At 48.5% G+C, this 20,000-nt stretch overlaps 2 protein-coding genes across 3 annotated transcripts in view; both read left to right on the top strand.

The window, feature by feature from the left end:
* LOC144481893 (Golgi reassembly-stacking protein 2-like) overlaps window positions 1–20,000 on the top strand; it is a 739,438-nt gene that overhangs the window by 631,308 nt on the left and 88,130 nt on the right. The gene's annotated exons all lie outside the window — the stretch shown is intronic.
* LOC144481892 (activin receptor type-1B-like) overlaps window positions 1–20,000 on the top strand; it is an 85,896-nt gene that overhangs the window by 30,754 nt on the left and 35,142 nt on the right. The window lies entirely within an intron of this gene.

Genomic DNA, 20,000 nt, shown 5'->3' on the forward strand with positions numbered 1-20,000 from the left:
GGACAACTTAGCGTGGCCAGTGCTCCTAACCGCATCTTTGGACACTAAGGGGCAATTTACCATGGCTAGGGTGGCACGGTAGCACAGTGGTTAGCACTGCTGCCTCTCAGCGCTAGGGACCTGGGTTCGATTCCCGGCTTGGGTCACTGTCTGTGTGGAGTTTGCACATTCTCCCCGTGTCTGCGTGGGTTTCCTCCGGGTACTCCGGTTTCCTCCCACACTCCAAAGATGCGCGGGTTAGGTGGATTGGCCATGATAAATTGACCCTAGTGTCAGGGGGATTAGCAGGGTGAATACGTGGGGTTACAGGGATGGGGCCTGGGTGGGATTGTTGACGGTGCAGACTCAATGGGCTGAATGGCCGCCTCCTGCACTATAAGCAGGCTTTTTCCGCTGAGGCTAGGGGAGAAAAAAACCAGAGGGCATGGGTTAAGGGTGAAAGGAGAAAAGTTTAAAGGGAATATTAGGGGGGGCTTCTTCACGCAGAGAGTGGTGGGAGTGTGGAATGAGCTGCCAGATAAAGTGGTAAATGCGGGGTCACTTTTAACATTTAAGAAAAACTTGGACGGGTTCATGGATGAGAGGGGGGTGGAGGGATATGGTCCAAGTGCAGGTCAGTGGGGCTAGGCATAAAATGGTTCGGCACAGACAAGAGGGGCCAAAGGGCCTGTTTCTGAGCTGTAATTTTCTATGGTTCTAAGGATTCAATGGGATTTTAATTCACCTAACTGACACTTTTGAACACTGAGGCAATTTAGCATGGCCAATCCACCTAACCTGCACATCTTTGGACACTAAGGGACAATTTAGCATGGCCAATCCACCTAACCTGCACATCTTTGGACACTAAGGGACAATTTACCATGGCCAATCCCCCTAACCTGCACATCATTGGACACTAAGGGACAATTTAGCATGGCCAATCCACCAAACCTACACATCTTTGGACACTAAGGGACAATTTAGCATGTCACCTAACCCACACGTCTTTGGACTGTGGGAGGAAACCGGAGCACCCGGAGGTAAGCCACGTGGACACTGGGAGAACGTGCAAACTCCACACAGTCACCCGAGGCTGTAATTGAACCCGGGTCGCTGGCGCTGTGAGGCAGCAGTGCCAACCACTGTGCCACCCAACCTCTCGCCCAAAAGACAACACGTGTCAACGGTAGAGTTGGGCCAAGCATAGACTGAAAAGTCCGAGAGAAGATCGCTCGCCATCCTTCACTGATCACCTCTCGCTTTCTTTGTCTAATAAGTAGTCTCTCAACACCAGGTTCAAGTCCAACAGGTTTATTTGGTATCATGAGCTTTCGGAGTGCTGCTCCGACTCACCTGATGAAGGAGCAGCGTTCCGAAAGCTCGTGATTCCAAATAAACCTGTTGGACTTTAACCTGGTGTTGTGAGACTTCTTACTGTGCCCACCCCAGTCCAACGCCGGCATCTCTATAGTTTATTTGGCTACACATTCTGTTTAAATACACATCGACAAAATCGCACCGTGAGATTTGTTGCATTCCAGGATTTGAAGCCTGTTCTCATTGCCTGGTCCCAGGCCCTCGGATCACGGTACAGCTTTAAGGCATACAGTTCAGCTTCAAACGAGTGACCTTGCTTATTACTTAGTGACTGAATGGCATTCTCTTTCTCAAAAACGCTTAATTTTTGTGTGTGTATTTTGGGGATTGCAATGTACTTTTTTTGAAACAAAGTATGTGAAAGGGGCAGCTAATTTTCCATGATGTACGTGTTGGGGTTTTGGATATTGTCAAGATTATACTTCATAACACTCCAAAGATATGTAGGTTAGGGGGATTGGCCATGCTAAATTGCCCCTAGTGTCCGAAGGCATGTAGGTTAGGGGGATTGGCCGTGCTAAATTGCCCCTAGTGTCCGAAGGCATGTAGGTTAGGGGGATTGGCCGTGCTAAATTGCCCCTTAGTGTCCAAAGATCAAAGAGAATTACAGCACAGGAACAGGCCCTTCGGCCCTCCAAACCTGCACCGACCATGCTGCCCGACTGAACTAAAACCCCCTACCCTACCAGATGTGCAGGTTAGGTGGATTGGCCGTGCTAAATTGCCCCTTAGTCCCCCTGACACTGTCAGGGTAAATACGTGGGGTTACGGGAATAAGGCCTGGGTGGGATTGTTGTCGGTGCAGACTCGATGGGCCAAATGGCCTCCCTCTGCACTGTAGGGATTCTATGATTTATGAATGCCTCTATTCTAGAAGTTCTCATTCTACTTTTCAAATCCCTCCGGCCGAACTCTGTAACCACCTCCTGTCCCACAATTCTCTGATTTCGGCGTTCCCCCCATTCTGACTTCTTGAGCATCTGTGGTTTTCATTTCTGCCTCCACTGGTGGTTGTGCCTTCAACTGCCTGGATGCATAGCACTGGAATTCGCTCCCTAAACCCCTTTTAAAGATCTTCCTTAAACCTAACTCTTTCACTGAGCTTTGGTTGCATGTCTTAACATCTCAATGTGGCTAGGTGTCAGGAAGTTTTGTCTTGATAACGCTGCTGTGAAACACTTTGGGGTGTTTGCGCATATATAAATGCAGGTTTTCTAGAGTCTGGCTTTTGACAGGAATTTCACACGTCCTCAGTCAAAGGACCTTTGGTCTGAAGTGGTGCTTTGACCTTTGGCCTGAAGTGTTCAGTTGGGCAAGCAGACAAGGTTTGAGGCGTGGTTCATTGGGTTCAAGGGTGACCAGTTTGGCAAGCTGTGCACTTAACCTTTTTGTTTACAGGCTGTGTAACTGTCCCGAGAGCCTGGCTGGAGTGCGCTCCTGATCTCTGTAACTGGCCTGCCTGTCTCTTGGCTGCGGAGGCGGGCCTACTTTTTCACAGCCTGGCCTTCAGCCATTCCATTTCAAGCCTGGTAGCCAGGCTTTGCGGCCTCTTGGCTAACCATGAAGTACTTTGTACAGGGTGTACTGCATCTGGTGTGAGATGTGAGCGTTCCTACACAGTGAGCAGGAGCTTGTGCAAAGAAAAAAGCCGAATGTTTGAGTATAACGCGACAGTGGGTGTTTGCATTCTATGCATTTGTCCACTTCTCCTACATCTCAATGGTGGATGTGAATTTATATTTCAATCCTTTGCACTGGGGTGAAAGAGAAGAATGGTGTAATTATAGACTCCCTTTCCAAAGTCTTGTCTGTCTGTCTGGAGAAAGCATCTTGGTGTGAGCAGTTCAGACGATATTGCTTGGTGTGCTGTGAACAGTTCAGTCTCCACATTGATTGAAAGGCTATAGAGGTACTGGACAAACAGCGAGAAAGATCCAGCTGAATAATCCATAGAATCCCTACAGTGCAGAAGGAGCCCATCGAGCCTACACCGACCACAATCCCACCCAGGCCCTATCCCCGTAACCCCACTTATTTACCCTGCTAATTCCCCAGACACGAAGGGGCAATTTAGCATGGCCAAAAATGTGTGGGTTAAGTGGGCTGGCCATGCTAAATTGCCCCTTCGTGTCCAAAGATGTGCAGGTTGGGTGGATTGGCCATGCTAAATTGCCCCTTCGTGTCCAAAGATGTGCAGGTTAGGTGGATTGGCCATGCTAAATTGCCCCTTAGTGTCCAAAGATGTGCGGGTTAGGTGGATTGGCCATGCTAAATTGTCCCTTAGTGTCCAAAGATGTGTAGGTTAGGTAGATTGGCCATGCTAAATTGTCCCTCAGTGTCCAACGATGTGCAGGTTAGGTGGATTGGCCATGCTAAATTGCCCCTTAGTGTCCAAAGATGCGGCACAGTAGCACAGTGGTTAGCACTGCTGCTTCACAGCTCCAGGGTCCTGGGTTCGATTCCCGGCTCGGGTCACTGTCTGTGTGGAGTTTGCACATTCTCCTCGTGTCTGCGTGGGTTTCCTCCGGGTGCTCCGGTTTCCTCCCACAGTCCAAAGATGTGCGGGTTAGGTTGATTGGCCAGGTTAAATTGCCCCTTAGAGTCCTGGGATGTGTAGGTTAGAGGGATTAGCGGGTTAAAAAAAAAAATATGTGGGGATAGGGCCTGGGTGGGATTGTGGTCGGTGCAGACTCGATGGGCCGAATGGCCTCCTTCTGCACTGTAGGGTTTCTATGTTTCTATGTGCGGGTTAGGTGGATTGGCCATGCTAAATTGTCCCTTAGTGTCCAAAGATGTGCAGGTTAGGTGGATTGACCATGCTAAATTGCCCCTCAGTGTCCAATCTACTGAACCTACACATCTTTGAACACTACGGGGCAATTTAGCATGACCAATCCACCTAACCTGCACATCTTTGAAAACTACGGGGCAATTTAGCATGGCCAATCCACCTAACCTACACATCTTATTTTATCATTTATTCGTGTCACAAGTAGGCTTACACTAACACTGCAATGACGTTACTGTGAAAATCCCCTAGTTGCCACACTCCGGCGCCTGTTCGGGTACCCTGAGGGAGAATTCAGCACGGCCAATGCACCCAACCAGCAGGTCTTTCGGACTCTGGGGGGAAACCGGAGCACCCGGGGGAAACCGGAGCACCTGGAGGAAACCCACACAGACACGGGGAGAATGTGCAGACTCCGCACAGACAGCGACCCAAGCTGGGAATTGAACCCGGGTCCCTGGCGCTGTGAGACAGCAGTGCCAACCACTGTGCCACCCGTCACCAGATAGCAGAGCTAAGAGCTTATATTGATCAGGAGACAGGTTACAGCTCTTGTCTCTAGAAAAGACAAATCTGAGGCTTCGATAAGAGATCTTTGAAATGATCGAGGTGTTTGAGAGGGTAGATGATGTCTCCACTTGTGGGCAAGATCAGACTTTGGGGCCATCAATATAAAGATGGTGACTCCATCAGCGAGTTCAGGAGATGAAAGATCCTGCGACAGTGGGTAGTGTCGCTACCCCTCAGCCCCGAGCTCCAGGCTTGACTCTTGCTCCAGGACTTGAATCTCCCAAGATGTAAATCTTGGACACTGCACACTGCGACAAGTAGCACAGGAAAAAATTAACAGTCGCATCTTTTTCAAAGTGTTTCTTGGCATTAATTGGTCATTAAAACATTGGAATTGTTTTGGGGGGGGGGGGGCGGTGTGTGATTAACCAATTTTGATTTGATTTATTATTGTCACATGTATTGGGATACAGTGAAAAGTATTGTTCCTTGTGCGCTATACAGACAAAGCATACCGTTCATAGAGTACATAGGGGAGAAGGAAAGGAGAGGGTGCGGAATGTAGTGTTACAGTCATAGCTAGGGTGTAGAGAAAGATCAACTTAATGCGAGGTAGATCCATTCAAAAGTCTGACAGCAGCAGGGAAGAAGCTGTTCTTGAGTCGGTTGGTACGTGACCTCAGACTTTTGTATCTTTTTCCCGACGGATGATGGTGGAAGAGAGAATGTCCGGGGTGCGTGGGGTCCTTCATTATGCTGGCTGCTTTTCCGAGGCAGCGGGAAGTGTAGACGGAGTCAATGGATGGGAGGCTGGTTTGCGTGATGGATTGGGCGACATTCACGACCCTTTGTAGTTCCTTGTGGTCTTGGGCAGAGCCGGAGCCCAGACCAAGCTGTGATACAACCAGAAAGAATGTTTTCACCAAAGTAAAAGTCATCTAATTGGGTAAATAAGATTTTGGTTCACTTTCAAGTTGGCCATGCGTCACAAGGTTGCATCTGTGAGGTTGCCATTTCCATTTGAGGCATTGAAAGTGGGAGATCATGTAATGAAACCTCCAGGAATTTGGCCAGATAGATTTGGCAAGTCTGGCTGTTTTGCGTAGAACTGGGTAGGAGTTTGGGGCGTCCCCGTCTGCCTAGGATTGGGGCACAGTGGTTAGCACTGCTGCCTCTCAGCGCCAGGGATCCAGTTTCAATTCCGGCCTCGGGTGACTGTCTGTGCGGAGTTTGCACGTTCTCCCCCGTGTCTGCGTGGGTTTCCTCCGGGCGCTCCGGTTTCCTCCCACAGTCCAAAGATATGCGGGTTAGGTGGATTGGCCATGGTAAATTGCCCCTTAGTGTCAGGGGGATTAGCAGGGTAAATACAAGGGGTTACAGGGATAGGGCCTGGGTAGGATTGTGGTCCGTGCAGACTCGATGGGCTCAACAGCCGCCTTCTGCACTGTAGGGATTGTATGATTCAATCCACCTAACCTGCGCATCTTCGGACTGTGGGAGGAAACTGGAGCACCCTGAGGAAACCCACGCAGACACGGGAGAAAATGTGCAGATTCCGCACAGACAGTGACCCAAGCCGGGAATGTTCAGGGAAGGAAATCTGCTGTCCTTACCTGGTCTGGTCTATGTGTGGCTCCAGGCGATGTGGTTGACTCTTACACTCGCTCAATCATTTCCGAGGGCAGTTAAGGGAATTGGAGATGGCAACAAATGTTGGCCTTGCCAGCGATGCCCATGTCCCATGAAAGAATAAAACAAAAGTGAGAAACCTCATAGCAACACGGCATGTTTTAATCAAATGCCCCAGTGATTTTTTTTCAACAAGTAACTGGGAGTTCAGATACGGATCCAGCCATGGCCAAACAAAATGGCGGAACAGGTTAACGGGCCTGTTTCAACCTTAGCAACCCCTGTTCAGCCGAGCAGCCGCCACACTCTGTGCCGAGATGTGTTTGCGGGATCATCTGTAGCAACACGTGCAAGCAATCAGACACTGACAGTGCACAAAATAAAAACCACACTCCCAGCGATCAGACAAAGACTCACTATATTCACTCTTGACCAGAAACGCGCACAAAAAAACAAGATAAATGCCCTTCAGAAAAATTCCTTTGCGGAGCAAGCAAGGGTATACAAAGAGTTGCTGAGGCACTGTCAAGTTCTCACAGAACAGGGTTGGGCTAGAAAGCACTGTTACAGCAACAGCTGAGAACAGCGGAGTCAGCAGTTCCCACAGCAACAGTGTTGGCTCGGAGTATAGTCAGAAGCGAGGCAGCTGACATCCGCTTGCAAGAGGGGCAGGAGGACTCATTCCAAACTCGTTGCAGTCAATTGAGAGGCGGGGAGAATAAAGAAAAGCACAAGCCAATGCTAAATTGTCTAATCCCTGCATCTCTCCTCCCCCACAACACCTCGTAAACCTGGGAAGGATGGTTTTATAGGCACTGCCAGTCCCTTTACTATCATATCACCGAATCCCTACACTGCAGAAGGAGGCCATACATATCTTCGGTGATGCTAAATCGAGTGGCGCAGTGGTTAGCACTGCTGCCACAAACCCCAAGAGGCCAACAGCGAAGTCGCACCTGCCTCACAGCGCCAGGGACCAGGGTTCAATTCCCGGCTTGGGTCACTGTCTGTGCGGAGTCTGCACGTTCTCCCCATGTCTGCGTGGGTTTCCTCCGGGTGCTCCAGTTTCCTCCCACAGTCCAAAGATGTGTAGGTTAGATGGATTAGCCATGCTAAATTGTCCCTTAGTGTCCAAAGATGTGCAGGTTAGGTGGATTGGCCATGCTAAATTGCCCCTTAGTGCCCAAAGATGTGCAGGTTAGGTGGATTGGCCGTGCTAAATTGCCCCTTAGTGCCCAAAGATGTGCAGGTTAGGTGGATTGGCCGTGCTAAATTGCCGCTTAGTGCCCAAAGATGTGCAGGTTAGGTGGATTGGCCATGGTAAATTGCCACTCAATGTCCGGGGGACCAGCTAGGGTAAATGCATGGGGATAGGGCTTGAGTGGGATTGTGGTCAGTGCAGACTCGATGGGCCGAATGGCCTCCTTCTGCACTGTAGGATTCTAAATTCTCCCTCAGTGTACCCGAACAGGAGTGTGGCGACTAGGGGATTTTCACACTAACTTCATCGCAGTGTTAATGTAAGCCTACTTGTGACACTAATAAATAAACAAAATTTTAAAGGATGCTGGTGAACCAGATGGGTTTTTATGACAATCGATGATAGTTGTCATGGTCACCGTTACTGAGACTGGCTTTATATTCCAGATTTTATTCACTGGATTTAAATACCACACTGGGATTTGAACCTGTGTCCCAGAGCATTAGCCTGGGCCTCTGGATTGCTAATCCAGTCACTGTACCGCCATCTCCCCTCATTGCTAAATATTGGAGATTTGGGGCCAAGGGGGTTCTAGCTCTGTGGAAAATGCTGAGGTGATGAGATGAAACCTCCAGGACGTGTTTGCCTAGAGTTTGTGGTTAATGTTACGTTTGTACCTCTCGTTTTCTCTGAAGCCTCACTGCATACCCACCCCAAATCCGTTCTGCAAACTGTGTGTTGCACATCAACTAGGGAGGTTTTCTTCTTGCTCCCACCCCACCCCATCAACGGATTCTCTTGACTCATGAAGGTGATGATTCCTCAGATGGAGCAGTCAAGCGACCTTTGTTCATGTGCGACCCTTGACCTCTTTGGCCCATTGGCATCCTTGCCTGATCCACTTCACTCGTGCCGTGCACCCACAACCAATTCCAGCAGCGAGTCCCCGGCTAAAGGGGGGCATGGTGGCACAGTGGTTCGCACTGCTGTCTCACAGCGGCAGGGACCCGGGTTCAATTCCGGCCTCTGGTGACTGTGCAGAGTTTGCGCGTTCTCCCCTTATCTGTGTGGGTTTCCTCCGGTTTGCTCCCACTGTCCAAATGATGTGCAGGTTAGGTGGATCGGCCATGCTAAATTAGTCTATAAGACATAGGAGTAGAATTAGGCCACTTGGCCCATCGAGTCTGCTCTGCCATTCAATCATGGCTGATTTTTTTCTCATCCCCATTCTTCTGCCTTTTCCCCATAACTCCTGATCCCCTTATTAATTAAGAACCTATCTATCTCTGTCTTAAAGACACTCTATGACCTGGCCTCCACAGCCTTCTGCGGCAAAGAGTTCCACAGATTCACCACTCTCTGGCTGAAGAAATTCCTCCTCATCTCTGTTTTAAAGGATCGTCCCTTTAGCCCGAGGCTGTGCCCTCTGGTTCTAGTTTTTCCTACTAGTGGAAGCATCCTCTCCACGTCCCCTCTATCCAGGCCTCGCAGTATCCTGTAAGTTTCAATAAGATCCCCCTTCATCCTTCTAGTTCAGACCCAGAGTCCTCAACCGTTCCTCATACGACAAGCTCTTCATTCCAGGGATCGTTCTTGTGAACCTCCTCTGGATCCTTTCCAAGGCCCTTAGTGTCCAAAGATGTGCAGGTTAGGTGGATTGGCCATGCTAAATTGCCCCTTAGCGTCAGGGGGTGAGCAAGGTAAATATGTGGGGCTACAGGGATAGGGTGGGATTGTTGTCAATGCAGGATTGATGGGCCAAATGGCCTCCTTCTGCACTGTAGAGATTCTATGATTCTACTAAGTTGGGAGCAGGAATCTTGCCAATCTTTGCATCCGGCCCCTCCCTCAGCCAAAGAACCAACAAATACCAAGGTCAATTCTGGTGTCCTCTGTTTTTTTTATCAAAAGAAGATTGTGACTGAATTATGCCACCAACCAGGACCACTTCACACTCGATAATCTGCTGTGCACCTTTCCTCTCCGTGTCGGCACAGATTTTTGGATATCTTTATAGGAAAAATAGTTCTTGGCAGGTACCTGTTCTAAGGGTGCGTCTTGCAGCCCACCTTTACACTACTCTTTTTGTATTTTTTCTCCTTGAGGCAGCCGAGCTCCTTATTTGGGGCCCTGACTCATGCGGTGCGGTGGCAAATTAACCTTGACGCGCTTTATTCTTTGGGATTTTCTTAAGCAGGCTTTCCCAGGCATGCGAGACAATTGGCAGCTTGGGCATGGAATGGGGTCGTGCCAATCAGGGGCACCCTGTTCTGTGTCCAGTTGGATATCAGGGCAACAGTTTGGGGGGGTGAAGTAGGTGCAAGTTGGCATTGTGGTGAGTTCTGGGTTGAGCGAAAAGAGGTGCTGTTGTGTGGCTGCCAATGCTTGTTGGAGGGGGCTTTGAATTATGGAAGCCAAGGTTGGTTCGGGGCATGGATAGGGTGAGCAGCCAAGGTCTTTTTCCCCAGGGTAGGGGGAGTCCAAAACCAGAGGGCATAGGTCGAAGGGGAAAGGGGACCCGAGGGGCAACTTTTCCACACAGAGGGTGGTGCCCCCCCCCTCCCACAGCCAGAGGAATGGAGAATCCTTCCAGTGGTACTGTTTCCAGGAAGGTTCAGTATTACTCTCGGTTGTTAAAATGTGTTTGAACGGGATTCTGTTGTTGGTTTTACTTTTCATTTGCGGGACATGGGCGTCGCTGGCTGGGCCAGCATTTATTGCCCATCCCTAGTTGCCCTTGGAGGGCAGTTGAGAGTCAACCACATTGCTGTGGCTCTGGAGTTGCATGTAGGCCAGACCGGGTAAGGACGGCAGATTTCCTTCCCTAAAGGACATTAGTGACCCAGATGTGTTTTTCCGACAATGGTTTCATCAGTAGATTCTTAATTCCAGATATTTTTTATTACATTCTGCACCCTCCTTTCCTTCTCCCCTATGTACTCTATGAACGGTATGCTCTGTATAGCGCGCAAGAAACAACACTTTTCACTGTATCCCAATATATGTGACAATACAGAGCGAGACTGCGGATAGTTGGGAACCTGTCTCGGGGGCAGGGAATTCATTTGGTGTTCGTGGAAGTGGAAATGACTAGGGTTGGGAAGCATTTTCCGATCAGGGCCATTGTGATCTCCTGGACTCGTTTCGATCGCCTCAGGGGGTCGGAGAGGAATTTCCCAGATTTTTTTCCCCATATTGGCCCTGGGGTTTTTCACTCTGGGTTTTCGCCTCTCCCTGGAGATCACATGGTCTGGAATGGGGGGGTGGGGGTGAGTTAATAGGTTGTGATGAACAAAGCATCGTAGCTGTGAGGGACAGCTCGGTGGATAGGATATTGGTATGTAGATAGGCTGGAAAATTGGGCGGGGATCCTGGATTCAGGATTCAATCCTGGACCGGGGAGCGGCGCGGGCTTGGAGGGCCGAAGGGCCTGTTCCTGTGCTGTATTGTTCTTTGTTCTTTGTTCTTTGTAATAAGTCAAATCAAATATTAAGCTGATCTTTCTCTATGCACCCTCTCCTTTCCTTCTCCCCTGTATACTCTATGAACGGTATGCTTTGTACAGAGTGCAAGAAGCAATACTTTTCACTGTATCCCTAATAAATCGGATTACATGTGAGCCTGGATTGTGGGGAGGTTACAGTTTATTCTGACCCCTCGGAAAGCCTGTGGGCCTAGTATGCCAGAATTGACCAAAATCTAGGTTTCTTGACCGTTTCACTCCTGTTTTACACGTGAATTACAGAGAATCGATCAACGTTCCACCTTTGGGATATGCGAGGGGGAGAAATATACAAGTATTGGGAATAAACAGCGAGTGAATCAGTATCGAGAGAGAGAGAAGAGATTGATTTGGATGGAAACCGTTATCAGACTTCAGTCAGTTCTGATACTAACCCTCGATGTTTGCCCATCCTGGCCTCCAGTGTGTTTCCAGTATTTGCGTACCATTCACACCACATCCTGCTCATCCATCACCCCTGTGTTTGCTAGTCTGCGTTGGCCCCCGAGCCACCGACGCCTCGTTTGTAGAATTCTCACTCGAGTGTTCAAATTCCTTTTGTGGTCTTGCCCCCCCACCCCCGTAACCACCTCCAGCCCCACGCCTCTGCGTTCCTCGAGTTCTGACCTGTTGTCCGTCGCCTCTCTTCCCTTTGTCCAACCATTCGTGACTTCAGTTCTCTCGGACTGGATTTCCCTCACTAAACCTTTTCCTCGAGAAGCGTACCTCCTTTGACCAAGCTTTGAGCCACTCGCCCCCTTCTGATTCCGTGTCAACTTTTGTGATTTTTTTTCACTTCTCTGAACTGCCTTGGGGCAAATTTTAACTTTGATAAATTAAACTGTATTTATTATTGTCACATGTATTGGGATACAGTGAAAAGTATTGTTTCTTGCGCGCTATACAGACAAAGCATACCGTTCATAGGGGAGAAGGAAAGGAGAGGGTGCAGAATGTAGTGTTACAGTCATAGCTAGGGTGTAGAGAAAGATCAGCTTAATATAAGTCCATTCAAAAGTCTGACGGCAGCAGGGAAGAAGCTGTTCTTGAGTCGGTTGGTATGTGAACTCAGACTTTTGTATCTTTTTCCTGACGGAAGAAGGTGGAAGTGAGAATGTCCGGGGTGCGTGGGGTTCCTGATTATGCTGGCTGCTTTGCTGAGGCAGCAGGAAGTGTAGACGGAGTCAATGGATGGGAGGCTGGTTTGAGTGATGGATTGGGCTACATTCACGACCCTTTGTAGTTCCTTGCGGTCTTGGGCAGAGCAGGAGCCCAGACCAAGCTGTGATACAACCAGAAAGAATGCTTTCTATGGTGCATCTATAAAAATTGGTGAGAATCTGAGATTTGTGTTAACGCAACCAGCTTTTCGGGTAAGCATTTGCTTCACTGTCAAGTCTCCAATAATTTCTTCTTTTTCAATGAATTCTGAGAGCTGCTTCAAGGTGCCTTGATTTCAGTCTGCAGCCTTTGGGACATTTTAATCCTCAAGAAAATCCCTCCCTTGTCATCTTTTTCACTGTCCGATCTGCCTTTGCCCTGTAACCCCTCCCTTCACCTTTGCCCTCTGACCCCACCCCCCCTCCCCGCCAGTGCACAGCAACCTCGATTGTAATTCAACGAACTATATTTATCGCCAGCCTCTTCCGCGGGCCTCTCCTGAAGTTTAAAGGCTGTCTCGCTAACGATTCAGAACCAGCCAGTCAGATGATGAAGAATGTGTTTGCTTTTCATTCGTTCTTGAGGATGGGCATGTCAGGTGGCCAGTGTCTGGCGTGTGGGGGCAGGGCTGTTGACAACAGAAGGTCACGTGATGAAATGCATCCTACTCAATATGCCCTCCCCAAAGGGCATGACCTCACTATGTTGGGAGGAGGGGGGCTGTTACAGGAGGATTACTGTTACTGAAGAATGTGGCTGAGCCAACTGTGGTCCCTCATTCTCGATTTGCAATAGGCTGCTGCCACTCCTGTGGGCATCACGGTGGCACAGTGGTTAGCACTGCTGCCTCACAGCGCCAGGGACCCGGGTTCAATTCCGGCCCCGGGTCACTGTCTGTGTGGAGTCTGCACGTTCTCCCCGTGTCTGCGTGGGTTTCCTCCGGGTGCTCCGGTTTCTTCCCATGGTCCGAAAGATGTATAAGTTAGGGGGATTGGCCATGCTGAATTGTCCCTTAGTGTCAAAGGGATGAGCAGGGTAAATATGTGGAGTTACAGGGATAGGGCCTGGGTGGGATTGTTGTAAGTGCAGGCTTGATGGGCCGAATGGCTTCCTTCTATGGGTGGCCCAGTGGTTAGCACTGCTGCCTCACAGCGCCAGGGACCCGGGTTCGATTCCCGGCTTGGGTCACTGTCTGTGTGGAGTTTGCACGTTCTCCCCGTGTCTGCGTGGGTTTCCTCCCACACTCCAAAGATGTGCGGGTTAGGTGGATTGGCCATGCTAAATTGCCCCTTAGTGTCAGGGGGACTAGCAGGGTAAATACATGGGGTTACGGGGGGTGGGGTCTGGGTGGGATTGTCGCTGCAGACTCGATGGGCTGAATGGCCTCCTCCTGTTGACTGTACTCGTGACTTCTGCGCCTATTTGTTCACTCGACCTTTGTTTGCGTGGGATCATTAATGTGGAGAATCTGTGGCACTGAAGGGGTTTGATAAGCATTGTATATAATCTGGAACCTCCTAATTATAAACCTCTTAAATGTCTAAGCAATAATCTGCCACATGCTGTGCTCCTAAGCACCCGCGTCGAGCATCGTTGATATGGATTTTCCTGCTTGTGTTTTTGCCAGGGAGTGGAATATTTTCCCACTTGTCACACTGTGAGTGTTGATACCAAGTAATCAAAGTCCATCACCCAGGCAGTGCGAGACTCTTGTAACTTCAGCATCCGAACATTATTCACTCTGGGTTTTTTTTTTTCCTCTTGACACCTGACATCCTGGTTTGCAATGAATACTCTAATACAAGAGCGGGGATGTACTGCTGGGGCTGTATAAGGCTCTGGTCAGACCCCATTTGGAGTATTGTGAGCAGTTTTGGGCCCCGTGTCTAAGGAAGGATGAGCTGGCCCTGGAGGGGGTCCAGAGGAGGTTCACGAGAATGATCCCGGGAATGAAAGGCTTGACACCTGATGAGTGTCTGAGGACTCTAGGTCTGTACTCAATGGAGTTGAGAAAGATGAGGAGGAATCTAATTCAAACTTACAGAATACCAATCATAGAATCTCTAGAGTGCAGAAGGAGGCCATTCAGCCCATCGAGTCTGCACTGACAACAATCCCACCCAGGCCCTACCCCCACATATTTACCTCGCTAATCCCTCTAACCTACGCATCCTGGGACCCTGAGGGGCAATTTAGCATGGCCAATGCACCTGACCCACACATCTTTGGATCGCTGAAAAGCCTGGATAAAGTGGACGTGGGGAAGATGTTTCCATTAAAGTTTTTAAAGTTTAGTTATTAGTGTCACAAGTAGGCTTACATTAACACTGCAATGAAGTTACTGTGAAAATCCTCTAGTCGCCACACTCCTGTTCGGGTACACTGAGGGAGAATTTAGCATGGTCAATGCACCCAGCCAGCACGTCTTTCGGACTGCGGGAGGAAACCGGAGCACCCGGAGGAAACCCACGCAGACACTGGGGAGAATGTGCAGACTCCGCACAGACAGTGACCCAAGCCGGGAATCGAACCCGGATCCATGGCGCTGTGAGACAGCAGTGCTAACCACCGTGCCGCCGTTTCCAGTGTCTCCGACGAATGGGATCAGAGGGCGTGGCCTCAGAGTAAAGGGACGGCCCTTTTAGAACCGGGATGAGGAGGAATTTCTTCAGCCAGAGGGTGGTGAATCTGTGGAATTCATTGGCACAGAGGAGGCCGGGTCACTGAGTGTATTTAAGACAGAGATAGATCGGTTCCTGATTGGTAAGGGGGTCAAAGGTTACGGGGAAAAAGAGAATGAGGTTGAGAAACTTATCAGCCATGGTGGAGCAGACTCGATGGGCCGAATGGCCTAATTCTACTCCGATATCTTATGGCTTGATGACGTTTGTAGCTGTTATCCCATCGCTCCTACAACAATGATAGGCCGCAGGCACTTCAGGTGAGTGCTATCAAGCAAGGTTTGCCTCTCCAGTCTGAGGCAATATGGCCGCCATTGGTGGAGCGATTTATAAAATTGGAGATGCGTGCGAGAGCAGGATTGGAGGAGCGCGGATGTATCTGATGGGGGGGGGTAGGGCTGGTGGAGGGGATGGCAAGGCCCGGCAGGGACTTGAAAACAAAGGATGGGAATTTTAAAATCAAAGCATTGCTTGAGCAGGAGCGAATTGTTGGTGATCGAGCACAGGGGGTAAATGACACTAGAGTCAGACAGTCATAGAGGTTTACAGCATGGAAACAGGCCCTTCAGCCCAACTTGTCGATGCCACCCCTTTTTTTTTAACCACTGTTAGTCCCAATTGCCTGCGTTTGGTCCATATCCCTCTATACCCATCTACCCATGTAACAGTCTAAATGCTTTTTAAAAGACAAAATTGTACCTGCCTCTACTATTGCCTCTGGCAGCTTGTTCCAGACACTCACCACCCTCCGTGAGAGACAATTGCCCCTCTGGACCCTTTTGTATCTCTCCCCTCTCACCTTAAACCTATGCCCTCTAGTTTTAGACTCCCCTACCTTTGGGAAAGGATATTGACTATCTAGCTGATCTGTGCCCCTCATTATTTTATAGACCTCTAAGATCACCCCTCAGCCTCCTATGCTCCAGAGAAAAAAGTCCCAGTCTATCCAGCCTCTCCTTATAACTCAAACCATTAAGTCCCGGTAGCGTCCTACTAAATCTTTTCTGCACTCTTTTTTTTCTAGTTTAATATCCTTTCTATAATAGGGTGACCAGAATTGCACACAGTATTCCAAGTGTGGCCTTACCAATGTCTTGTACAACTTCAACAAGACGTCCCAACTCCTGTATTCAATAACAAGACGTCCCAACTCCTATATTCAATGTTCTGACCAATGAAACCAAGCATGCCGAATGCCGCCTTCACCGTGCCAGGTTTCATTGGTCAGAACACTGAATACAGGAGTCTTGTGTGACTTCCAGTTAAGAGGGTCGAATGTGGGAGAGCAGTGAGTAGGAATGGTCAAGTCTGGAGGTAACGGAGGTGAGGGTTTCAGCAGCAGATTAGCTGAGGTGGGGGTGAAATTGGGTGAGGTTACGGAGGTGAGAATGGGCAGTTTTAATGATGCCACGGACGTATGTGGTCAGGAGATAGTCAACGATCTGTTTCGACCTCTTGAAGGTTGCCAGGGAAAGGGATGGGTACGGTAGCCAGGGAATGGAGTTCATCGTGCAGACAAAGGGTGAGTGTGGCCGGAAACTCCTTTCTCAGGAGGTTAAGGAAATTTGGCATGTCAGCTACGACTCTCTCCAACTTTTACAGATGCACCATAGAAAGCATTCTTTCTGGTTGTATCACAGCTTGGTATGGCTCCTGCTCTGACCAAAACCGCAAGAAACTACAAAGGGTCGTAAATGTAGCCCAATCCATCACGCAAACCAGCCTCCCATCCATTGACTCCGTCTACACTTCCCGCTGCCTCGGTAAAGCAGCCAGCAGAATCAAGGACCTCACACACCCCGAACATTCTCTCTTCCACCTTCTTCCGTTGGGAAAAAGATACAAAAGTCTGAGTTCACGTACCAACCGACTCAAGAACAGCTTCTTCCCTGCTGCTGTCAGACTTTTGAATGGACCTACCTTGTATTAAGTTGATCCTTCTCTGCACCCTAGCTGTAACACTACATTCTGCACTCTCTTGTTTCCTTCTCGATGAACAGTATGCTTTGTCTGTATAGCGCGCAAGAAACAATACTTTTCACTGTATCCCAATATATATGACAATAATAGATCCCTCCCGATGTCAACGGACCTTTGTGTTGTCTGTGTACCGCCCACTATGATTCCCGTGGCGAAGGTGACTTGAGGATTCTGCCCATTAGTTTTGGTCTCCCCATTATTTAGTTGGTGGAAATTCCGGCTCAACTTGTGGATTTTAATGGAACAAGCAGTTCAGAGTCAGTGCAGGAGTTGAGAGATGTGGTGAGTACCTTCATACACCTTCTGGAAAAAAACAGGACAACATTTTGATTTGATTTATTGTCACATGTGTTGGGATACAGTGAAAAGGATTGTTTCTTGCACGCTATACAGACAAAGCATACCGTTCATAGAGAAGGAAACAAGAGAGTGCAGAATGTAGTGTTACAGTCATAGCTAGGGTGTAGAGAAAGATTAGCTTAATGCAAGATAGGCCCATTCAAAAGTCTGACAGCAGCAGGGAAGAAGTTGTTCTTGAGTTGGTTGGTACGTGATCTCAGACTTTTGTATCTTTTTCCCAACGGAAGAAGGTGGAAGAGAGAATGTTCAGGGTGTGTGGGGTCCTTGATTATGCTGTCTGCTTTTCCGAGGCAGCGGGAAGTGTAGACAGAGTCAATGGATGGGAGGCTGGTTTGCGTGAGGGATTGGGCTATTTCACGACCCTTTATAGTTTCTTGCGGTCTTGGACAGAGTAGGGGCCATACCAAGCTGTGATACATCTGGAAAGAATGCTTTCTATGGTGCATCTGTAAAAGTTGGTGAGAGTCGTAGCTGACATGCCAAATTTCCTTAGCCTTCTGAGAAAGTAGAGGCGTTGGTGGGCTTTCTTAACTATAGCGTCTACGTGGGGGGGACCAGGACAGGTGGTTGGTGATCTGGACACCTAAAAACCTGAAGCTCTCTACCTTTTCCACTTCATCCCTTTGATGTAGACAGGAGCATGTCCTCCACGACGCTTCCTGAATTCGATGACTATCTCCTTCATTCTGCTGACATTGAGGGAGAGATTATTGTTGCCCCAAGGTTAGTTAGTGTTTGTTAGAACTGGCATCGACATCCAAATCAGTTATCGCAGAATAAATAAGATTCTAGTGTGTCACCAGCAACATTTCTCCTTGCTGAAGCTGAGACTGGGTTGAGACAGTCTGACCTAATTTCGACATAACACCTTGACAGCTATAAGCATGATATCATCTTCACCCATCTGGGCTGGCTTTGGTGAGAGAGATCTGCTCGACACAACAGCTTGCAATCTCAGATTAACGGGACCTTTTAACACTCCTTGTGGCTGGGCTCCGGGGAGCTGCTTCCTCCGTATTCATACGGTGTAAATTCAAGTTCTTAGTGGTTAGCACTGCCTCTTGGCGCCAGGGACCTGCGTTCGATTCCCGGCTTGGGTCACTGTCTGTGTGGAGTTTGCACATTCTCCCCGTGTCTGCGTGGGTTTCCTCCCGCAGTCTGAAAGACGTGCTGGTTAGGGTGCATTAAGCCGAACAGGCGCCGGAGTGTGGCGACTAGGGGAATTTCACAGTAACTTCATTGCAGTGTTAATGTAAGCCTTACTTGTGACTAATAAATAAACGTTACTTTTTACTTTTACCAGGGCAGACCTATACACCTGGGTGACGTGACCGAAACTGAATTTAATAGTCACAGCTCAGTAGAAACGTACATTAAAGAAAACTGGAAGCAGGAGGAGGCCATTCAGCCCTTCGAGCCTGCTCCACCATTCATTTTGATCATGGCTGATCGAATTCAATATCCTGATATTTTTGTCCCCCTCTCCCACTTGGATTCACACTTGCAAATGGGACCTCCCTATTCTTTCCACTGAAATGTACCACACCCCACTTGGAATCATAGAATCCCTACAGTTCAGGGGGCGGCGATTTGGCTCATCGAGCCTGTACCGACAACAATTCCACTTAGTCCCTATCCCCGCAACTCTACACATCTACCCTGCTAATCCTAATAAACCTAATACTCGCTCCCTCTTGGTCTACCAAACCAGCCTCCCATCCATTGACTCTGGCTACACTTCCCGCTGCCTCGGCAAAGCAGCCAACATAATCAAAGACCCCACGCACCCCGGACATTCTCTCTTCCACCTTCTTCCATCGGGGAAAAGATAAAAATGCCTGAGGTCACGTACCGACTGACTCAAGAACAGCTTCTTCCCTGCTGCTGTCAGACTTTTGAATGGACCTACCATATATTAAGTTGATCTTTCTCTACACCCTTGCTATGACTGTAACACTATATTCTGCACCCTCTCCTTTCCTTCTCCCCTGTGTACTCTATGAACGGTATGCTTTGTCTGTATAGCGCGCAAGATTCAATACTTTTGACTCTATCCCAATACATGTGACAATAATAAATCAAATCAAATATTAAGCTGATCTTTCTCTACACCCTAGCTATGACTGTAACACTATATTCTGCACTCTCTCCTTTCCTTCTCTATGAACGGTATGCTTTGTCTGTATAGTGCGCAAGAAACAATACTTTTCACTGTATCCCAATACATGTGACAATAATAAATCAAATCCAATATTAAGCTGATCTTTCTCTACACCCTATCTGTAACTGTAACACTATATTCTGCACCCTCTCCTTTCCTTCTCCCCTATGTACTCTATGAACGGTCTGCTTTGTCTGTATAACACGCAAGAAACAATACTTTTCACTGTATCCCAGTACATGTGACAAGAATAAATCAAATCAAATATTAAACTGATCTTTCTCTATACGCTATCGGTGGCTGTAACATCAATTCTGCACCCTCCCCTTCTCCCCTATGTACTCTATGAACGGTATGGTTTGTCTGTATAATGCACAAGAAACAATACTTTTCACTGTATCCCAATACATGTGACAAATCAAATCACAAGTTTCTGAGACCTGGAGTTCTCCCGTAATCTCGCTGTAATTCTGAAACAAGATGCGGTTTCTAAACTCCTATTTATAAAATAGCTGCTTGTCCACAGGTGCATGTTTCAAGGAATGGGAAATGTTATCAAAGGCTCCTTTGTTTATATGTGAGCCTCCCAAATTCTGATGAAAATAATTTTTCGATATTTTGCCCCATCCAGCTCGCAATCCTGGTGTGGGAGTTTCATTCATAAGCAT

This window comes from Mustelus asterias, chromosome X (genome assembly GCF_964213995.1).
Source record: "Mustelus asterias chromosome X, sMusAst1.hap1.1, whole genome shotgun sequence".
NCBI lineage: Eukaryota > Metazoa > Chordata > Chondrichthyes > Carcharhiniformes > Triakidae > Mustelus > Mustelus asterias.